We start from the raw sequence: 22,924 nt of genomic DNA on the forward strand, positions 1-22,924 counted from the left end.
TGAGTTGGAAACGAATTGCAACTTGGGGAAGACCATGGCGTCGGTGTGTCCAGTGTGGTGATGTCCTCATCATCCTCCCCTTCTCGAATTGGAGTCGTCCTCGACTCCATCTTGGCGATGTCCTCATTATCCCCTCCTTGTAGAATTGGAGTCGTCCTCGACTCCATCCCATCATCAACGAACTCCTGCAAAAGGTTAGTGACAGCAGGCAATGCACCAGACATAAAAGGTTGACAAAACATAGTATAACATGGTGCATCAGGATTATCACACAACTCAGCAGTAGCAGGAGTTGTAGCAAGAAAAGCACCTCCTTTTAACTTAATCCCATTATTTTTAGCAATGTCTGTTGGAGGTTTATTTTTTATCTCATTAGCATGTTTAATAATATCCGTAGGAGACAAAGGCAGCAATGTAATTTTCTTGTCCTTATGTATGATAGTGTACGTATTAGTTCTACCATGGTGTAAAGCATCATTATCAAATTCCCATGGGCGACCTAACAAAATGGAACAAGCTTGCATAGGGACAACATCAAAATCAGTAGTATCATGATAAGAGCCTATGAAAAAGCTAATGCATGCTGATTTAGTTACCTTAGTCTTACCACTATTATTGAACCATTGAAGTTTATATGGATACGAATGTTGTCGTGTGGTCAAGCCAAGCTTGTCAACCAAATCTAAACTCACTAAGTTGTTGCAACTCCCGCTATCAATGATAGTGAGAACACGACAACCCTGCACAATGAGATATATGTGGAACAAATTGTGGCGTTGGATCTTCATCTCTTCTTCATGACCCACACGTGTACTCAACACACGCTGCACAAGAAGGCTAGGGTAGTCCGCGGCAGCAGACACAGAGTCAATGGTGATGGCCTCCTTGTCATGATCGCCCTCGATGGGATCTGCATCAATGTTAGCAGCAAGGGCTAAATCATCTTCAACATCACTAGCACTTACATATCCATCCTCGGTAGCAATGAAAGCGCGACGACTGGGGCATTCCTTCATGACATGTCCCATGCCTTTGCATCGGTGGCAAATGATTTTAGAGCTGGACGAGGAGGAGCTAGTAGAAACACCCGGAGTGCCACCTTTCTTCAGCTGTGGAAACTGCACATTAGACAATTTACTTACCCCGGAAGAAAATGGAGGTGTAGATGGCTGTGGTGCAATAGGAAGCTTGGGTGTCTCCGGCTCGGAACGCTGCTGAAAATTCCTCCCATTGTTAGACCTAAAAGGCTGGTGTTGTTTGCGTCCCTGTACTTCTCGTTCGGCCTTAATAGCAAGATGATACAATTGGGAAAAATTACGCCATTCTTTATAATCAAGTATGTTCTGTATATCATGGTTTAAACCACCAAAAAATCTGGCACTAGCATCATCATCATCTTCATTTATACCACAACGTGCTAAACCAATAATCAATTCTTGATAGTATGCTTCTACTCCTTTATCACCTTGTTTTAAAGTTTGTAGTTTCAAACGTAAATCATGTTGGTAATAAGGAGGAACAAAACGAGATTTCATACGTTGCTTTAAAACATTCCAAGTTTGAGGCACAGCAGCAGCATTATTGGCATTGCAAAGATCACTCCACCAGAACAAAGCAAAATTAGTAAACTCACTGGTAGCAAGTCTAACTCTATGCTCAGCAGGAACATTATGAGAATCAAATTTTTGTTGAACAGCAAGCTCCCAATCTAAATATGCCTCTGGATCAACATTACCAGCAAAAGGTGGTAGACTAAATTTAATTTTAGCAAAAGGATCATTATTACCATGATTATTACCTGCCATACCGCGACGATTGAAGTTGAGGCAGCGACGGGCACCACCGTCAGCATACGCATCTTCATCACCAGCATCTTCATCATCAGCACGATAAGGTGGAGGGCGTTGCTCAAGCTGTTCAATGCGGGTGACCAGATTGTTCACGTTGCGCGTCAGCTCGGTCATAAGATTGCGTTGTTCAGTCATGAACGTTGCAAGCTCGCCCTTGGACACGCACTCATTGAAGTCCGTCGGAGTTCCTGCCATGGTTAGAAGATAGAAAAAGACAACACCAAAGTATTATCCCTATCAACTAAAAGGAAACAAGTGGTGGTGGTGAAAGTGGAATGCAAAATCACAAGCGGCTTACCACCGTCTTGCCTGTATTCTTACCAACGCCAAACAGGAGCAAAACCAAAGTGGCGAAGCAATCTGTTGTTGAGCGTGGGTAACAGTTGCAAGATGAACCTGTGCTGACAGAAGAATATGTGGAGCTATGGGTAGGCACACAATATGACAGCAAGGATTAGCAATTAACGAGTGCAGAGTAGCGATTGTTCAATCTGGATCCAAAGTACAAATCACAGTTGCTGGCTAAGACGTGTCGAGACGTAGCGCAACAAGGTGAAAACAAAGAACGATCGAAAGAACTCACAGAACAAGCAAATAGCCCGGATTTCTCCTTTTTCCTGAATTTTTCCCGGATTTTCCCAAAAGGCACTAGTAGGAAACAAACTTTTTTTTACTATTTTTTTTATACTTTTCTCTGAACAAGGATCACAAAAGATGCAACCACAAAAATTGGCACCTACAACTGAGGTGGGATGTGGTCTACAGAAATTCAGCACGTTCTCTGAAAAGCGTGCAAAAACTTTGACAATTTTTTTTTCTATATTTTCCCGAATTTTTTTGGCAATTCTGATGAAACCAAATAGGGCGAAGCCGAGTTTGGGTCGGGTCCAAATGGTGTCAAGAAGCTGCACAAAAAATTTCAGATTTTTCTGATAAACGAGCGAAAAGTTATGCCTGTTTTACCGAAGGTATCTCAAGGTATGTTTTCCGGGAGGCACAACACGGCGGCGGCAGTTAGGGCAAAGCCTCCCTAAACTCTAACACCGATCACAGCAGTAGGTATTCGCCTGATGATGTAAGGAGGGCTGCGATGCAGGCAAAATAAGAGCGGCTAGCAACCTATCTAGGGTTTGCGCGGCGGCAAGAAGTTACACAAGGCGGCTTGCGGGGCAAGTCGAGTAATGTGGTGGCTTCGACTTGTTGTTTGGGAACGGTGGAAGGGATAGCGGTGGAAAACAAAATCACAGCAATGGGCGATTGAACTACGACCACGAACACAATCCTAAATCAGCAACAAGACTCGACCACGGACACAAACTCAACAACACGAATCTGAAACGAAATTGCAAAGGCACAAAGGGCGATAGGACAGCGGAAATTGAAATATTTTTGGGCTTTTTGTGGACTCTAGGTAATGAACAAATATGAATCTAAGGCAAACGAGATTATACCTCGCGGTAAACCTGAAATATCTGATACCAATTGATGGATACAGGCCCGATCTTCCGAGAGGTAGCCGGTAAGTTCGATTTGTGGAGATCTCGACGTTGGCGATCCGGCTTCAAATCAGACACGATTCGAACCCTGCAACCGTTACACCACCGCTCCGTTGGTTATCAACCAAGCACAACTTGATTGACCTCGCCAAGAAGGCTTTTCCTGCAAGCGAATCGAAGAGCACAAGCAAGAAGGTAAAACACGCAATCTGAAATTGCAAATATGAATGACGCGAATATCAATAGAGGGTTCAAGAACTTGGTTCCAAAGGACTAATTGACACAGTGGAGGAGATCAAGAACGGGGGCCCTGGATCACTGTAAAAGGATTTGTCACCACAGTTACAATGAACGATTCAGTTTCTCGAGGGAAAACTAAACTCTAAACAAAACCCAATTGTGTAGCAGCGGCGGCGGCTGTGTTTATAGTCTAAGACTCGACCTAGAGTTGGGGACAGCCAGGGGTTGGGCGCCCACAACTTGGGCTTAAGGCCCGACACGATACATGGCCAAGTTGGCCCAAATAGGTGACGCAGCACCTTGCCATGGTCACACAGAATGATCCACGGACCTTCTGGAGCTAGGACTAGATCCAAAACGACGGCATCGTCGTCCCCTTTCCAACGCATCCAAGAACGGCCCGTTTCGATGTCGTATGAGGAAGTTATGACCGAAACAGTGACAACGTGTCTACTGAATCCGAGGACGACGTGGCAGCTGAGTTGGAAACGAATTGCAACTTGGGGAAGACCATGGCGTCGGTGTGTCCAGTGTGGTGATGTCCTCATCAATGAGTCATTCTTTTCTCCCCCTGTGAGAGAGTGTCGGTCATAGCCAGGGGCTACGGGCCTTGAGATAGTGCCGAGAGGGAGTTGGCATATCGACTGAGCGATGGTATGGTTATGGTATGGTGATGGTGTGGTGATGGTGGTATATCGATCCCAGGATCGAAACCTAGCTCGGGAAAGGGAATGGGGTGGATGGTGTGTAGGAGTGGTGTTAAAACTTGGCTATACTTTTATATATACTTGATATGTTAAGTGCATAGGAAACCCCAGCCTTATAGGTTCCTTTTGACAATATCCATCTTGCATCCAATTTTCACAAAGCAATGCTCATAGGGTTGGGAGTGCCAGTACAATCGTACTTATAAATTTTGGCACACAAGTTCTGCTGAGGAGTATAGCTCCGAGGAGTTTGACGGTTGAGGGATTCGTGCCTACGCTCGAGTTTGGCGATCTTATCTGCAAGCTGTTCTGAATGAATGCTACTTTTGATTCCGCCAATGCAGCAATGTAATAATTTATGTAATTCCACACTATTTATACTCTGATAATATTGTTGTATGGATGTGATATTCGACTAGAATTTGGGTAATATGATCTACAATGGTCTTATTACACTTCGACGCTGTGGATTTCCCTTCGTGGAAATCGGGGTCGTTTCAGTTGGTATCAGAGCCATACTTGACCATAGGACGAAACCCTTAGAAATGGACGATAGAATAGGACGTGGACAGCCCTTCTTTTGGTTATATACTGACCCTGCATTTACTTTTATGCAAGGCTTATCTAATATTGACCTGCTAACACCTGATTCATTAAAACATGCAGATGGCAACGAACGTCGACTGGCCACCTCTAGGACCGCTACCTCTGGACCACGCCAAGCTTACCTTCGACCTATGTGAGCTCGAGGGTTTTGCACAGACCCTCTGCCGAGTTCTCATCACATTAGGAGTCCCCGACAAGCTTGTCAAGGTCACCTACACCGGGAAGCCAGCTCAGGAAGGAGGAATCAAAGGACCAATTGTCACCTCAGTTGAGTTCCCAGCTAGCACTACCTTACCTTCTGTCCCAGCTTTCATTGAGTTGACTATAGAGGACATAGTCAAGGAGGGACTGCAAGCTATCTCACACAAGGCGCTTCACAGAGTGATGAGGGACCTCTACGAGCACCTGAAGATGACAGAGTTCCATCTACTTCCCTAGGCCCTCGACCTCAGCCTTACCCCTAGTGAGCAAAGCTTCGCAGCCGGTAGAGTTATCTTTGCCGAGGAGGATAGATGCCTTCATGTCTTAGCTATTCACCTACTAGAGCAGGATAGGTACGTGACCCAGCTGGAGCAGAGGAGACGTTAGGACCAGGCCCTCCGGTGGGAGTACTAGGAGTGAGACTCGTAGGGAGCACAGGAGCGAGCTAGTCTACTGGAGATAGTTGCCAAGCTACAGGATGAGCTCAACCATCGTGAAGAAGTCCATAGAACCGAGGTTGCAGAATTATAGGACAAAGCCACTGACCTAGGCAACAAGAACTGCTACCTCGATAGCAAGGTCTTGGAGTTGCAGAGAGAGTTGGACGACAAGAAGGCTAAGTTCAACCATAGAGGAGACAGAGAGAGATCCAAGGGGATTGATATGCTAAAGATCCAATCTCGGAACAAGACCATGACTCAAGAGCTAGAGGAGTTCAGAGAGAAGGCCATCTGCAACTAGGGTCACCTGATCGAGGCACTCAGGTAGACTGAGTACCTACAAGACAAGTGTGAGAGGACATGGCAGGCTTGCCAGAAGTTTGACAGGAAGTGCCTCAGGGAGATGAAGGGTATGTGGGATCAGCTACCCAAGGAGATTCATAGCAAGACGAAGCCTAGGATAGAGGAGTTTGAGTTAGCCTCGACTTGCCTCAACCTAGACGCCTGCCCTACCCTACCTGGAGCCAAGCCTACTAAGGAGCTCGCCGAGGCCTTGAAGTACATGTCCCGACTTCACAAGTCTGACGAGGAGATTGAGATCGAGAACAGTTGTATCCCAGCTGCGATGTACGAGTTAGAGTAGGATGACCCTGCATGGTCATGAGTCATGTCAGTAGCTTCCGTAAGTTGTACCCCATGATGTACCCCTTATGAGATGTATTATACATTATGCGTAGTATGATTCTCGCACGTCTTCAAGTGTAGCTACTAGAGATGATGCTATGTAATAAAACCCATGTAATGAATGTTTCGAATCTTATTGCATCTTATGAATCTTATTGCTTCTTTGTAATGAGTGTTGGATAGTATAAATGTTTTTCCTTAAATCATCAAAATCATGTAATCATATTGAATTATAAGCACTTATGGCACAAGCACTAAATTCTCTATGATCCGTGTTGCAGATGCCGAACCGCCGATCTAATCGCCTAATGAACCATGGACGTGCGCCCACCCCCAAACCAGTCGAACCAAATGGGGGGCGTGGTGGCAACAACCGTGGCTGTGGCTGTGGCCGTGGACGTGGAGGGATACCCTTCCACCTAGAGAATACCCCACCGCCTGAGGAGAACATTCCACCACCACCACCACCGAACATGGCAGAAGTGATGGCACAACAGACCCAGCTTCTTGCAGCTCTCGTTGAAGGAGCAAACCATCGCTAGGGAGGTCAGCAGAATGACTTCCAAAGGAAGCTAGAGGGATTTCTAAAGCTAAGGCCACCTACCTATGATGGCACCGACCCTGACCTGCTTGTAGCCGATGACTGGCTCAAGGAGATGGAGAAGAAGCTTGACCTCACTACTTTCATCGACGATGAGTGTGTTGGAGCAGCCGCACACTAGCTCACAGGTGCAGCGCACCTGGTGGGACAGTTTCAGTGATTCCCATGAGGACCCTGCCAACATCTCGTGGGATGAGTTCGCCGAAGCATTCACTGAGTATCACATTCCCAAGGGTGTCATGGAGGCCAAAGCTGAGGAGTTCCGCAACATCAAGATGGGAAAAGACAGGGTGACTGAGTACACTACTTAATGGAAACGGGGATCCTGATCTTCCGTTAGGTTTAAGAAAAAACAACGATTTGTTCGGAGAGCGACACACCGATCCGGCTTTAGATCACAAAGACCCAAACCCTGCAACCTTAGCACCACGTCTCCTCTGGTTATCAACCGTGTCACAATCCGGTTGACCTCACCAAGAAGGCTAATCCCTGCTGTGAATTGAAGAACACAAGCAAGAACAAGATAAAAAGCAACTCAATTAAAGTGACAATTGCTGATGAATGATTAAGCACTCGAAGTTGGGGTCTTGCAAATCGATAACGGCGACTGTTCAATGACAGATTGATCTAAAACAAAACCCAAAACCTAATGTAGGTGGTGGCTACTGATTATATAGCCTAAGGGATGTCCAAGGATCCCTCTTCATGTCCTAAAGGTGTCCCAACACGTTACAAGGCCCAACGGCCCAAAAGACGACGACGCAGCGCCGTGACAGATTCTAGATGTCAACTTGTTTCGATGATTCCCATTGATTCTGATGGAATTTCGATGTCGGACCACATCCATTGATTTCCTTATGAAATTATCTTTCTATCCATATATGGATCATCAAAAACAGAGTTCGGATGCGTCCTAGGCGTCCGTTTTATTGCAGACTGGTCCTGACAGCCGAGGCAGACTCGAACTCAGATTGGACTGGGCCTCTGGCTTGGCTTGGACGTCCTTGCTGGCCTCCTAAGGTGGTGGCCAAGGAGGAGGACATCCAAGGCCATCTCTTAGGCATTCTCCATCTTCTTGGGGTGTGCTCCAACTTGGGCCTGGGTCCCAAGGATGTCTAACAAGCCAATGACGACAGTGTAGCTCCTGCCAGAAATAGCGACAGAATATATTGGTGATTTGGCAGCCTTTCCAATGTTATATTGAGATGGAACCAGATCTATTTGAAAGCTTATCAAACAAGCTTTCCATCAAGTGCTCATTGACCTCGATCGCACTCCGAATGGATGCGTTATGGCCTTCCCAATGAGGCACTGTCGGGCTGCCGACGAACCAAAAGTTCAACTTTGATGAACTTCCATTATGAAACACATTTGAACCTACAATCAAATAGTAACATATACATGTGGAACCAAGTGAATTATAACCAAAGCCACTATGCAAATGTAGGAACGAGTGCACCTTATAATCATTGTTCATATCCGAAGGTGCCATGTCCTCATCATCCTCCCCTTCTTGACAACAAACCGTCCTCGATTTGAGCTTAGCTGGTGGACAAGTTGTCGGTAGTAGCCAACATTGCTCCCCTTCTTGAAATTTAACCTGTTGCCTCATTACAAAACTTGGGGATTTCGACATGACAACATTATCGCTATTGGTGCCCTCTAGTTGATCATATTTTTGCACAATGAAAGGAGATTTCAGAGTTGAACAAATATAGACACGATGCACCATATACTCTCCTTTACAATTATATTTGCCAATAAAGTGACATGTACATCTAGATAACCATGGCAATCCTACACAATTAAATTTCTCCTCCAAACTACTCAGAGCACATAGTGTCTCAAACTCAATATACCCCAAAGTATTTAGAGAAGACAACAATTTTAGTTCATCTTGTTCAGTGGCAATTAGAAGCAATTGTTTATTTTTAGCACAAGTATTTGGTTCCAAAACAAAAGATTCATTCTCATTCACTGGTTGCGGCACATTAATAATCATATCACTATCACACAACTCTTCTCTATCGCAAAGATCAGTAGAACATTCGCCATGTGTCAAAGGTAAATTAATAGAAGATTTTAGTATAGAATTATTAGCATCATTGGTGGAAAAAATCAGCACATCAAGAGAGCTCTTACCTGATACATTTACCTGTTCTTTCTCAGTCACCTTGTCCTCTTTTTGGGATACATGCTGCAAAATATTAGTTCCAACAAGAGGCAAAGCACTATCTCCATTTTGTAAAAATTTAGATTTAGATGACGGTATTGTAACATCTGAAATAGCCCATTCTTTTCTAAAAGGCTCATTTTTTCTTCTCTCTGCTCTCATGAGATCTTCTCTTAAAATTTTAGTAGCAGTCATAGGTATAAAAGTAATTTTTCTACCATTATATCTGAGCAAATATTTATTAGTAGTTGTGTTGTGCAAAACATTATTTTCAGATATACATGGCTTGCCTAGCAATAATTGACATGCTTGCATAGGTACTATGTCAAATTCTACGCTATCCTTATAAAGACCAATTGAAAACTCAATACGAGCAATTTCAGTTACCTTTATCTTATCCCAAGAATTTACCCATTGCATGTAATATGGATGTGGATGTGGATGTGGCTATGTGGTCAGACCAAGCTTCTCAACCATCTCTAAGCTTGCAAGGTTGTTGCAAGTCTCACCATCAATCATAACACGACAACGTCGTTCCTTCACAACAAAGTATGTTTGGAACAAGTTGTTGAACTGGTTTTGCTCTACCTTCTCCATTTGAGAACTGAGCACGCACTGTGCAAACTCTGTAGTACATGCGGGAGGTGATGGTGATGACGTTGTTGTAGCAGCGGAGGAGGAAGGTTGTGTGCATGCTCTAGTGACCGCTTTTGCAATTATTTCATCCATCCTTGTAGTCAGTCGGTCCATGATGTCCTGCATTTCACACTTAAAAAGAAACTCATTGTTTGGCATTGTTAGCAATCAAAATAAATGCCCTATCAACTATTTATTGGTCAGTGGAATCACACTCTCACACGTCTTACCAAGTTCTTACAAGGTTCTTACCAACGCAAAGCAGTGGACGGTACAACCGGTGGCTGGTTCATGATACCTATGAGGGTGTGACACTAAGATTGCAAGGGTCTTTTTCTGTACCGATCTGAAGTATATGTGGAGCTTGGGAGGCACAAAAAAGAACAAATATATATATGTGGCACACAAGTCAGTGACAGACAGCAATATTGAATAAATGTCCAGAGCACTTGTCCTAGTTGCTGGCCTATACGTGTTCCTATCACCAGTTGTGATAAACAAGAGAGGAAACAAGGATAAAAGGAAACAAGTATCAAAGGTAGCAACGGATGTGAACAAGGCAAAAGGTATCACAAACAATAGAGCTATTGAGTGTTCCTTATGTGCTCCTTTTCGATATCTTCTATTCTCTTTTACTATTTTTTTTCTTTTATTTTTTTGTCCAATCTTTTTTTTCTTGTTTTGCTCTTTTGATATTTTTTTCTCAGCAAGGAGCACACAAGAATAAACCACAAAAAATTTGAGCTCAATTGAATAAAAGATGTGGCATATAGAAAATTAGGACTGTGCTCTAAAAAGCATACCAAAACTTGTGGGCCCAGAAACTCAATTTTCTTAATCGAATTTCGCAAATCTAATTTTTGCAAACCCAGCAACGCTGGGATGAAATAGATCTAAAATTTTCTGGCATTCTCCGTTGATATAAAATTTTCCCCGTTTCGAGTTCGGATGCAAAAGTTATGACTGTTTTAAAGAAGCTACTCGAATAAGGGTTTTAGTGGACACAAGATGCAAACCGATGGTGATACGGAATAGCGGCGGGTGGAGGTATCAACACAAACTAGAAAAGAACACAATCTAAACCAGCAACAAGACTTTTACCTAGGACACAAACTCAACAAAGCGGACTCTGAAACTGAATCATGCAAAGGCTATGGCGCGGAAGGTTCTAGGACAGGAAAAACGAGTATGGCACTAGACTATGGGACGAATGCGAAACACTCAAACAAGGGAATAAATGTGAACCTGACGGTATACCTTAGCTCTGATTACCACTTAATGGAAACAGGGATCCCGATCTTCCATCAGGTTCAAGATAAACAACGATTTGTTCGGAGAGCGACACACCGATCCGGCTTCAGATCACAAAGACCCAAACCCTGCAACCTTAGCACCACGTCTCCTCTGGTTATCAACCGTGTCACAATTCGGTTGACCTCACCAAGAAGGCTAATCCTTGCCACGAATCGAAGAACACAAGCAAGAACAAGATAAAAATCAACTCAATTAAAGTGACAATTGCTGATGAATGATTAAGCACTCGAAGTTGGGGTCTTGCAAACCGATAACGGCGACTGTTCAATGACAGATTGATCTAAAACAAAACCCAAAACCTAATGTAGGTGGTGGCTACTAATTATATAGCCTAAGGGACGTCCAAGGATCCCTCTTCACGTCCTAAAGGTGTCCCAACACGTTATAAGGCCCAACGGCCCAAAAGACGACGACGTAGCGCCGTGATAGATTCTGGATATCAACTTGTTTCGATGATTCCCATTGATTATGATGTAATTTTGATGTGGGACCACATCCATTGGTTTCCTTATGAAATTATCTTTCCATCCATATATGGATCATCAAAAATGGAGTTCGGATGCATCTTGGGCGTCCGTTTTATTGTAGACTGGTCCTGACGGCCGAGGCAGACTCAAACTCGGATTGGACTGGGCCTCTGGCTTGGCTTGGACGTCTTTGCTGGCCTCCTAAGGTGGTGGCCAAGAAGGAGGACATCCAAGGCCATCTCTTAGGCATTCTCCATCTTCTTGGGGTGTGCTCCAACTTGGGCCTGGGTCCCAAGGATGTCTAACAAGCCCATGACGACAGTGTAGCTCTTGCTAGAAATAGCGACAGAATATATTGGTGATTTGGAGGCCTTTCCGATGCGATATTGAGATGGAACTAGATCTATTTGAAAGCTTATCAAACAAGCTTTCCATCAAGTGCTCATTGACCTCGATCGCACTCCGAATGGATGAGTTATGGCCTTCCCAATGAGGCACTGTTGGGCTGCCGACGAACCAAAAGTTTAACTTTGATGAACTTCCATTATGAAACACATTTGAACATACAATCAAATAGTGACATGTATATGTGGAACCAAGTGAATTATAACCAAAGCCACTATGCAAATGTAGGAACGAGCGCACCTTATAATCATTGTTCGTATCCGAATGTGCCATGTTCTCATCACTACTCGTTTCACCAATCTTCTTCGCTATGCACCTTCCTATGTTGTGAACTCTAAGGAGAAGCTGTACTACTACCACAAGGGACTTAACCTGCACATCAAGCTGAAGTTTGGCGGTATTGAGAGTAACACGTTGCGTGCTCTGGTGGATCGCTGCATCCAGATCGAGAAAGATCATGCTGAAGCTGGAGAGGAGTATAGGGAGAGGAAGCGTAAGCCTGAGTCCTTCCATGGTCGTGACCGCAAGAGGTTCCGCAGAGATGCACCATCTAGGGAACGCTCTCGCCACAACAGGGATGACAACCCTAGATCGAGTAGGGGTAGTGGAGACTACACTGCCAAATACTCCCGCCCTGCTCAGGATCGTTACACCCGGGACCGTTATGCTCAGGACCGCAACACTCAGGACCATTTCAACTATCCCCGCTCAGCGAATGAACACCCAGCATAGAATCGCTCCGCACCAAGCACTGGAAACTAGAAGGCACCCGCGCCAACCCCTACAGGCGGTATGCCTTTCACCTGCTTTGCTTGTGGCCAACCAGGTCACAAAGCCGCTGAGTGCCCTCAGAACACAGCTGCTTAGAAGTCTCAGTTCAAGGGATCTGCTACCCGTGGATGTCTCAACCACCTGGACGCCGAGGAAGCATAGATTGCCCCTAACGTTGTGTACGGTATGTTTTTAGTTAATGGCAATGCTGCATTAGTTCTATTTGACTCTAGAGCAACTTGTTCTTACATATCATCCAAGTTTGCACGAGAACATGACCTGCCTATAACCCCACGTGAAAAGCCTATCATCACCAGTTCACCTTTAGGAGACCTAAAATGCACCCACATCTGTAAGGGAGTGAGTCTTACCATTGAGGGTCTTATCTTTAAAGCCGGCATAACCCTGCTACCTTCCACTAACCTAGATGTCATCTTAGGCATGGACTGGTTAACTATTCACCGAGGTATCATATCATGTTCACCTATATATGTCCAAGTGACCCACCCATCAGGCCAAGTCATTAGATGTGAACCCCAGTCTGGAAAGTCCACCTCTATCTTATGTGCCCTTAAAGCCAGTTTAGAATCACAGAAAGAGGAGAAGACAGTTCATGATGTGCCTGTGGTCAGAGACTATCCCGATGTATTCCCTAAAGAATTATTGGGTATGCCACCAGACCGTGATGTAGAGTTCATCATTGATCTTTTGCCGGGAACAGGACCTATTGCCAAGAGACCCTATCGTATGTCCGTTGATGAACTGGCCGAGCTCAAGAAATAGCTTGATGAGCTCATCTTGAAGGGATATATCAGACCCAGTGCTTCACCTTGGGGATCCCCTGTTCTGTTTGTTAAGAAGAAGGATGGCTCAATGAGAATGTGCATTGATTACCGGAACTTGAATGCTGTCACCATCAAGAACAAGTACCCTTTGCCAAGAATCGATGATCTGCTTGATCAGCTTTGAGGTGCCAAGTATTTCCCCAAGATTGATCTCAGATCTGGCTATCATCAGATGAAGATTCGAGAGAGTGACATCCCGAAGATAGCTTTCGTGACTAGGTATGGGCAGTTTTAGTTCACCGTGGTGTCCTTTGGACTCATGAATGCTCCCGCATACTTCATGAACATGATGAATAAGGTTTTCATGGATGAACTGGATAAGTTCGTGGTAGTATTCATTGATGACATCCTTGTATATTCATCCACCGCTGAAGAACACGAACATCATTTGAGAACGGTGCTTGAGAAACTAGCCCAATATCAGCTCTACGCAAAGTTTAGTAAATGTGAATTTTGGCTATAGGAAGTTGCCTTCTTAGGCCATGTACTATCAGCTAAAGGTGTCGCAGTTGACCCGGCCAAGATTGAAGCTGTGAAAGAGTGGGATCAACCCCATAATGTGACCGAAATCAGAAGTTTCTTGGGATTGGCTGGATATTATCACCGATTCATCGAAAACTTCTCCAAGATAGCCCGTCCAATGACCAACCTTCTAAAGAAGACTAAGGAGTTTGAATGGACACCCGCATGTGAACAAAGCTTCCAGGAACTGAAACTGAAGCTTACCACAACTCCTGTGCTAGCATTGCCTGATATCAGCAAAGATTTCGTGGTCTATTGTGATGCATCCCATCAAGGACTTGGTTGTGTACTGATGCAAGATGGGAGAGTGATAGCATATGCATCTCGACAGTTGAAAGAACACGAGCACCATTACCCAACCCATGATCTTGAGTTAGCAGCAGTTGTGCATGCCTTGAAGATTTGAAGACACTACTTGATATGCAACAAGTGTGATATCTATATGGATCACAAGAGCTTGAAGTACTTTTTCACTCAGGAAGATCTAAATATGAGGCAATGCCGATGGCTGGAGTTGATCAAAGATTATGACCTAGAAATCCACTATCATCTAGGAAAAGCTAATGTAGTCACAGATGCTCTCAGTCACAAGAGTTACTGTCACACCTTGATCACTAAATCCATACCACCTGAGCTCAAGGAAGAGATTGATGATTTCCAACTAGAGATACTACCGCATGGCTTGTTGAATGAGCTCCGCATATAGTATGATCTCACAGATTGTATCCATCAAGCTCAGAAGAGTTGTGAAGAGATCGAATATCTCCATGGTCTGATGAAACTAGGCTACAAGACCAACCACCAAGAAGATGAACAAGGAACCATCTGGTTCAAGAACAGAGTCTGTGTTCCATCTGACCCAGTACTACGAGAGGAAATTCTGTCAGAAGCTCATGATTCCAAGTACTGTATTCACCCTAGAGGTTCAAAGATGTATCAAGACTTGAAGAAACACTTCTAGTGGAAAGGCATGAAGACAGACATTGTAGGACATGTGGCATGATGTGACACCTGCAATAGAGTCAAAGCTGAACATCAAAGGCCTGTAGGATTGCTAAAGCCTTTGGATGTTCCCAAGTGGAAATGGGAAAGCATATCCATGGATTTCATAGTTGGATTGCCCCGTACGCAGAAAGGCAATGATTCTATCTGGGTGATTATTGATTGTTTGGCCAAGATTGCTCACTTTGTACCAGTTAAGACCAAGACCAATGCCGAAAAATTTGCAGATCTATATGTTGAGCATATTCTCAGACTGCATGGAGCTCCCTCTAGAATTATGTCTGATCATGGTCCTCAGATTGTGTCCCGATTCTAGGAAGCTCTGCACAAGTCCTTTGGAACCAAACTTGATTTTAGTACCGCTTATCACCCACAGACAGATGGATAGATAGAACAAGTAAATCAGATATTAGAAGACATGCTTCATGCTAGTATACTAAATTATGGCTCTAATTGGGAGAAATGCCTACCCTATGCAGAGTTCTCTTACAACAACAGCTACCAAGCCAGTATCAAGATGTCACCATTTGAAGCTCTGTATGGTAGACCTTGTAAGACACCTTTGATGTGGTCTCAACCGGGAGAAAGATCGTTCTTTGACTCTGCAAAAATTCAAGATGCCGAAGAAGGAGTTGCTCAAGTAAGAGAGAATTTGAGAATTGCTCAAAGTCGATACAAGAGCTATGCTGACAAAAGGAGAAGAGAACTTGAGTTCAATGTGGGAGATTTCATCTATCTCAAGGTATCCCCGCTATGTGGAACTATCAGATTCCATGTGAAAGGAAAGCTTGCCCCTAGATTTGTTGGCCCATACAAGATTTGCAAGAGGATTGGAAAGCTCGCCTACAAACTTGAGCTACCTGAGGAATTGATGGGTGTACATCCCGTATTCCATGTCTCACAGCTACGCAAGTGTTTGAGAGTGCCCGATGAAGTAGTTCCAACTGATACACTTGACATTCAAGATACACTTGAGTATAAAGAACATCCTATCAGGATTATGGGTAGAGATACCAAAGAGACCCGAAGCAAGGTCTATTCCTGTGTGCAAGATCTAATGGAGTAATCACACTGAGAGAGAAGCAACATGGGAGAAAGAGTCTGACCTCCGGCTATGATATCCTTACCTCTTCGAAGAGTACGTTACGCATTAATCTCGGGGACGAGATTCTGTTAAGGGGGTAGGACTGTAACAACCCAAAAATCCACACACCAAAAATACCAACTGCAAAATTTTTCTTAGAACTCCCATGTGATGATGAGTGTCATGTATAGAAACCCAACCTAAGAGATGCATTAGATCTAACCCCAACCCAAGTCAACACATAAGCATAGCATGCCATTAGTTAACTGTGTTTATTTAAATTCTAACAAATAAAGTATTGCATACACTGTTAATTCAAATGTGATTTGGATTTCCATTTGAGTTATGATATGCTTAACAACTCTAATAAAGTAATAAACCATAAAATAATTAATACTCAAACCAAAGAATAGAGGTTTAAAGAGAAAAACTAATTCTATTTTTGTATAACAAACCACACCTATTTTTGTTATACAAAATAGCTAAATAAATTCCTAGTATTTATATAAGTATGTTGTGGGCCTCATATCAAAAACTCCAATGAATATGGTGCACCAATTTGGAATCCAGATTTAAAAATCAAAATTGAATTCAAATAAAGAAGAAGGAAAATAAAATAGAAAAAGAAAAGGGGAAGAAGAAGGCCTCATAGGCTGGCTCGGCCTGCTCAGCCCACTGGTAGCCCTGCTTCACGCGCAGCCGGCCCAACTCGTGCAACCGAGCGATCGGCCCAGCAAGCCCGCACACCGCTCATGCCCACGTGCCTCCCCGCCGTCGCTTGCTGTCACTGCCACCGGGCCCCACACGTAGCCACACGCTATCCACAATGTCGTCTTCCTCCCCCGACCGCTCACACCACAACCGCTCCGACCAAGCCCTGGCAGGAGCGGGCCAGGGGGTCACGCCCGGGGCATGGCCCTATCTCCTTGGCACTGCACCCACACAACCTCATGCCACCGTTGGATGCATCACACGCCTCTCCACTGATCGATCGCTGTCCGCCATGGAAGCTTGGAGCTTGGCTATAAAAGCCCGGCCTCGGTTGCCCTAGCGCCCTGAGCTCTCAACGCCCCACCGCCACTTTGTGGCCATCCCGTGCACACCCGAGCCAGAGAAAAGCGAGGAAGAAGGAAGGGAGAGGGAGGAGGAAGAAAGAGGTGCCATCGGAACACCTCCGAAGCCGCCGGAGCAGGAGTCGATGCCACGACACTTCATGGCACTGTGTTGCCTCCAGAGCTACACGGCCGCAACTCGCCACTACGTCGCCATCCCCTCTTCCACAACACCTACGGTGAGCCCCCGGTTCTTCCCCTGCTCGCCGCTAGACCTTGCTACTCTAGCCATGGCGCTCCATACCATGAGCGCGTAGGCCAAGGCCATCTTCGGTCTCTAGGCACACAAGCACAGCACACTCATGTGCACACCGCAACCACCTCCGAGCCTTTAGATGCTGTAGACCCCTCCTAGCCCCACGGACGCCGAAGTAGACCATGCGCTTACCACGCTCACAACGCTGCTGTCGTGGCATGGCCACCGCTGGTGCACCCAGCCGCCTCGCCAGACTCGGACACAGCCATAGAGGAACACCTTGACACCCAAAGGACTGCCGCATAGACTGAGACCCCAATGGTCGGCCACAGTGCCCTGGCCATGGGCACCGGACCTCGCCCGGAGCTCCGCCGTGCACCGCCACCGCGGCTAGCCAACTGGAGCCATCCAGCCACCTTGCTAGCTTCACCAGGGCACCCGCCAAGGTAAGGCCGAGCTATTGCCCACCTTAGTTGGACACCTGCACTACTGGAAGGGGCTCACCGACGAGCACTACCATGCCGAGCCACCGTTCATCGTGGCTAGAGACCTAGGGAGCCCTGACCACCACCTAGACCCCATCATTGTGTTCGCTGAAGCCTGGTGAAGCATTCCCCCACCTTGATTGGATGCCAGTGCCTATGGCAAGGCACGCCGATGGGGCACGCCGCCAGCGGGAGCACAGCCATAGGAGAAATAGGGGATTCCCCTCGCCGGTCGCCCGTGCCTGCACCCGGTGTACATGGACCTAGCCAGAGGAGAGAAGGGTGGACTTGGCCCACCATGGACCCTGCCTTAGGTCCATGGACCATGAACATGGGTCCACCGTAAGCCCCGCTCATGCCCATAGCCTAGAAATGAAGCCTAGTAAAGGCCAAGGCCGTGACGTGGCAGCGCCACAGCATGCCACATGGCGAGCCAAGCCCGGCCCAAATCCAGCCCTGTCCAGGCCCAGTTTGAACCCGGCCCGTATTGATCGTTGACTAGTCAACGTTGACCATTGACCTAGCCCCACATGTCTATGGCACAGACACTCTAGACCCACATGTCAGATGATGATGTCATGATGACGTCACGCGGGACCCACACGGCAGAAGCCAACACAGTCGGGGTGACGTCATGCTGACGTCACGATGACATCAGCTGCTGACGTCAGCAGCCCAGGCCCCACATGTCGGTGACTCTGACCGTTGACCGTTGACTCGCCCGTTGACTGACGTTGACTTTGACCGGACCCACATGTCAGTGACCCAAGAGCCCCTCGACCCGCTTGTCAGAACTGATGACGTTGCTGACGTCAGCTGGACCCCACCTGTCAGCTCGGAACTAAGACGCTGACGTCATGCTGACATCAGCATGCCACATGGACCAGTCACTGCATGACACGTGTTAGCCCAGGATTAATTCAGCCTTTTTCCAATTTCAGAAATGATTTAAAACTTCGGAAATTCATAACTAATTCATACGACCTCAGAAAAATACAAAACTAGGACCAAAATTCATCTAAAATCAAGCTCTATGCAATGAACCCATGTTTGAGTGCATTTGGCTCTTTTGAATTTCCATTGCTTCTTTGTGCTATTCTATAGACGTCGCTAATGCGACTATGATGCGATCGATGCATACTCAGAGGAGAACCAGACAGACGAGGATCGTGAGTACCGTGTGGAGAACGGAGACGACTACACTGAAGGTGCCACATCCCACCCAATCTCGTAGCACCTATTATGCATGGCTAATATAGAACTGCTATTGCTTTACTTTATAGTTGTAATCACACTATGATAGGACTTGCATGGTAGTATGTTTTCTTGATGGCCTTTACCTTGACTCAACCTAACGCCTACTCACCCTGTTATTAGGCTAGACACACACTTGCTGCTATATTGCTTATTACTTCTACTACGCTTGTACTACATTGCTGCGTGGTGGAAACTGGTGTTAACTGGACTTTGGGGAGAGTGCTGCGTGTGTGACTTGGGTGCGTGGAGGGTAAGGGTTGTGTCGACCAAGTTGGAGTATACGACGAGCCTGGGGCAAGTCTTGCCATGGGGTGCTACCTGGGCACCCCTGGAAATGGATACCTGTGGTGGGTAAATGGTATATGAGGTGGTCCTGGATGTGAACCTATGACGGGAGGAGCCTAGGGTGGAGGTGCTGTGGTGGCACGGTAAATGGAAACCCTGATGGAGATATTCTAGCTTGGTCATCCCTAAGGACTTACTAGATCTTAGATTCACCGAGAAGCCTTACGTACCACTCGCCCTATATGGTGCGGGACGGCCGGACTACTTGGTAGGATATTGCCACTACTGCTAGGTTGATAGCGGACAGTGTAAGGAGGTACGGGGCATGAAGGATCTCCCCTACACCCTTCCGAGACTTCATGGAGACCTTGTGGACCCGGCTCATGACTGTAACACCTCGGGTGTTTAAATATTAAAATCTGACATGTCATCATATGCATTGCAAAGCATTTGGCATTTGGTGAAACTTTGAGATGCATACGCTAAAACAAGTTTATATTTATGTGGTATGTGTTGCATTGTATTGTTTGACTCAAGTTTAATGTTTGTTTGGATTTTGAATTTTTCCAGAAAACCCCGCTTTTCAACATTTAAACCCTACCCTGAAAATCCATTTCAAAATCTAAGCATATTTTGGGGTTGGGCCCAAAAGCAAAAGTGTAGAGCTTGGCAAGTTATACAAAGTTTGTTTTTGGAGTTTTTCAAGTTGTTTAGAAAATTTTTGAGTAAATCAAAAAGGCGTAATTCGGTAAATTTCCCTATTCAAATTCAAAAGTTTATTTCAAAATCTAGACCAAATTAGGAGATGGTTATAAAAGCAAAGTTGTAGAACTTTTGATTTTGAACAACTTTTATTTTTGGAGATTTTTGAGTTGTTGCAAAAATTTGGGAGTAATTTGAGTTTCAAACTGGAGGGCAATTTTGTAAATTCGATGAACAGTACTCACCGCTCAAGCTACACCGGCGGCGACCTTCGGTTTGCTGCCAGGCGCGGTCGTGGCCGTCTTTGGCGTCGCGCTGGCGCGGTGAAGGCCACAGCGCAGCTTCCTTGCGCTTCTGAGCTGCTCTATTTAGCCCAGGCCGTCGCCGTTGGCCCCGTTCTCTTGCTCTGTTTTCCCGACGCCACCGCCATAGCTCCGGCGAGCCCGCACCGTCTCCCTAGCACCGTGGTCGTCTTGGTAAAGGCCGTTCCAGTTCCATCTTTCTCTTGCGCATCCACCCAGCCAACTGTGGTCGGCTGATTTCGCCGGGAACTCGCTGACCACGCTCTTCTTCCTCGCGGCCGGCAGAGTCCCCGTCGAGCGAGCGCCGTCGTGGCCAGTACTCTACGGTGAGCTTCTGATCTCGGGAAGCATTGTTTCAACCTCTTCGTGATGCTGTGGTGCTTAATATCTTGTTGATTGCTCGTTTTGTCCACCACAGCCACTGGAACACCGCCGTCGCCATTGCTCGCACCGCCGTGATCGCTGTGAACGCCGCCCCGCTTCACCGTTGCTTCTCCGGCCTTAATTCTTGCTTGAACGTGTTTGTGGTGAGCTACTAGACCTTCCCATGCCCTCTGTTTCCCCATTTTTGGCTTCGTTTCGCCGGCGTAGCACTGCCGTGCCACCGCATCTGCCATGGCCGACGTTCAGCTAGCATAGGACCGTTATCGGATCAAGTAGGGACGTCAATAGATGCGCCTAGTCTTGGTGAACGTTTTGGTACCTTGGCCATCGCCATTGGACTCACCGTCGGCGAGTTATCTCCGGTCAGAGCCATCGCTACCGTGGTCAACGTCGGAGGTTGAAGATGACATGTGGGACCCGTTGTCAGTGACTCAGCGTTCAAATGGATTTTTCTATTTTTAGATTTGAATGAATAGTGTCTGTTTTTGTTATTTTTGTGTAGATTTATTTAGAGCTCCAAAAATTATGAAAATTTTTGAGTGACTTCTCTGTGAGGTATAGTATTTAAGAAAAATATGAAATAATGTTTTTCAGTAATTTTTAAATGTGATAAAAATTGCTCAATTTATTCATAAATGGATTTCCATGATTTTTCTAGGCTTATTTATTTATCCAAAAATTATGAAATTTGTTTTGCCACTTAGTTAACATGTAATGAACATGTACTGAAATTTTGAGCTCAATCAGAATAAGTTGATTTATTTCATAATTTTGAATTAAATAATTAATTCATAAAAGCAAATAGTAACCTTTAATGATTTAGGTTTTTGTTTGGACTTTTGGATTGAGTGATGACCTCGGGTCATTTGTTGTTAATGATCCTTGCCAGTTGATATATGTGTTACGAAAAAGATTTAGTTTGTTTGACTTGCAACTGTTCCGCGAAGGAAAGTTGTATTCAAATTATTAATTTTGCATCCATCATCGAGCATCATATTTCGTATTCCGCATCATGTTAAACATAGCATTGTTATTACGTGTAGTGAACGAAGGTGAAAACATGGTAGTTAATCAAGCTGTTGAAGAGGTTAATCCGTCTGTTGAGGTCGGATCGAATACTTGTGTAACGTCGCAGGAATCGGACTTTTCCGTCAACGAAGGCAAGCCCCGGATGCATAAAACCCTACCTTGTGTTTTACAAATTAATTTCGCTTTTGCTTTCCGTTACTGCATGAAGTGATTATGAGTTAAGTAAAAGCCTAATTGGTGCATTACTACCCTTGTTATTCCATATTTACCATTTTATCAGTTTTAAACTCGTATATGCCTAGTTTTGCTTAGCTATGCGTAGAACAATGAAAGTCGGGTGACTACCTGCCACCTGCAAGTTTTAAATGGAACATTGGTTAATTATGTTAGCATGTGATATGGGAATGTGGAGTAATAAATCTAGACCGGGCGGACTCGGTGTGTGTGAGCCACAAGACATGGAGGTCTTGTGAGCGGGTTCTTTCTGCCTGTGTCGATTAAGGCACGTCTGTTGTTGAATTGCATGAGGTGAGAATTTGTAGTACTAACCACATACTCCGGTAAGCCTGAACTTGGCAATTCTATTACGAGAATGGCTACTCGCGCACTGGGAGTGGAGAGATGGCGGGAATAGCGTGTACCCTCGTGGCTGGAATGTGGCCGGATTTGAGGTGTGCTGTATTCTCGGGTGGCGCGGACCCGTTCTTGTTTTAGAGGATCCGAGGGTAGGTTGATATATGTGAGTCGAGGACCTGCATATGTCATGTGGTCTGGAATCCCCAACTGGGCTTAATCGGTTTGAATCGTCGTTGCTCCTCGGTTAAGGAGACTCAACTCACTGTTCATCATCGTAGAATTAATAAACGGAACTTGAATAAGGCTTGTGAAGGTGCTGAATATGAAGTTTCATGATCTCAGTGCGGATCGTGTCAGCTTTGTATATAATTCTTGAGAAATTTTCTATATAAAGAATGTTGTTAAAAGAGCTTTTACGCAAAAAAACTTTGATCATTGTTAAAGCTATACCTTGAATCCCTGAGCCTACATTACTGAGTTTATTAGTTAATATTTCAGATAAGTCTTGTTGAGTACTTTTGTACTCAGGGTTCGTTGACCCCTTGTTGTAGG

This window comes from Miscanthus floridulus, chromosome 3 (genome assembly GCF_019320115.1).
Source record: "Miscanthus floridulus cultivar M001 chromosome 3, ASM1932011v1, whole genome shotgun sequence".
NCBI classification, from domain to species: Eukaryota; Viridiplantae; Streptophyta; class Magnoliopsida; order Poales; family Poaceae; genus Miscanthus; species Miscanthus floridulus.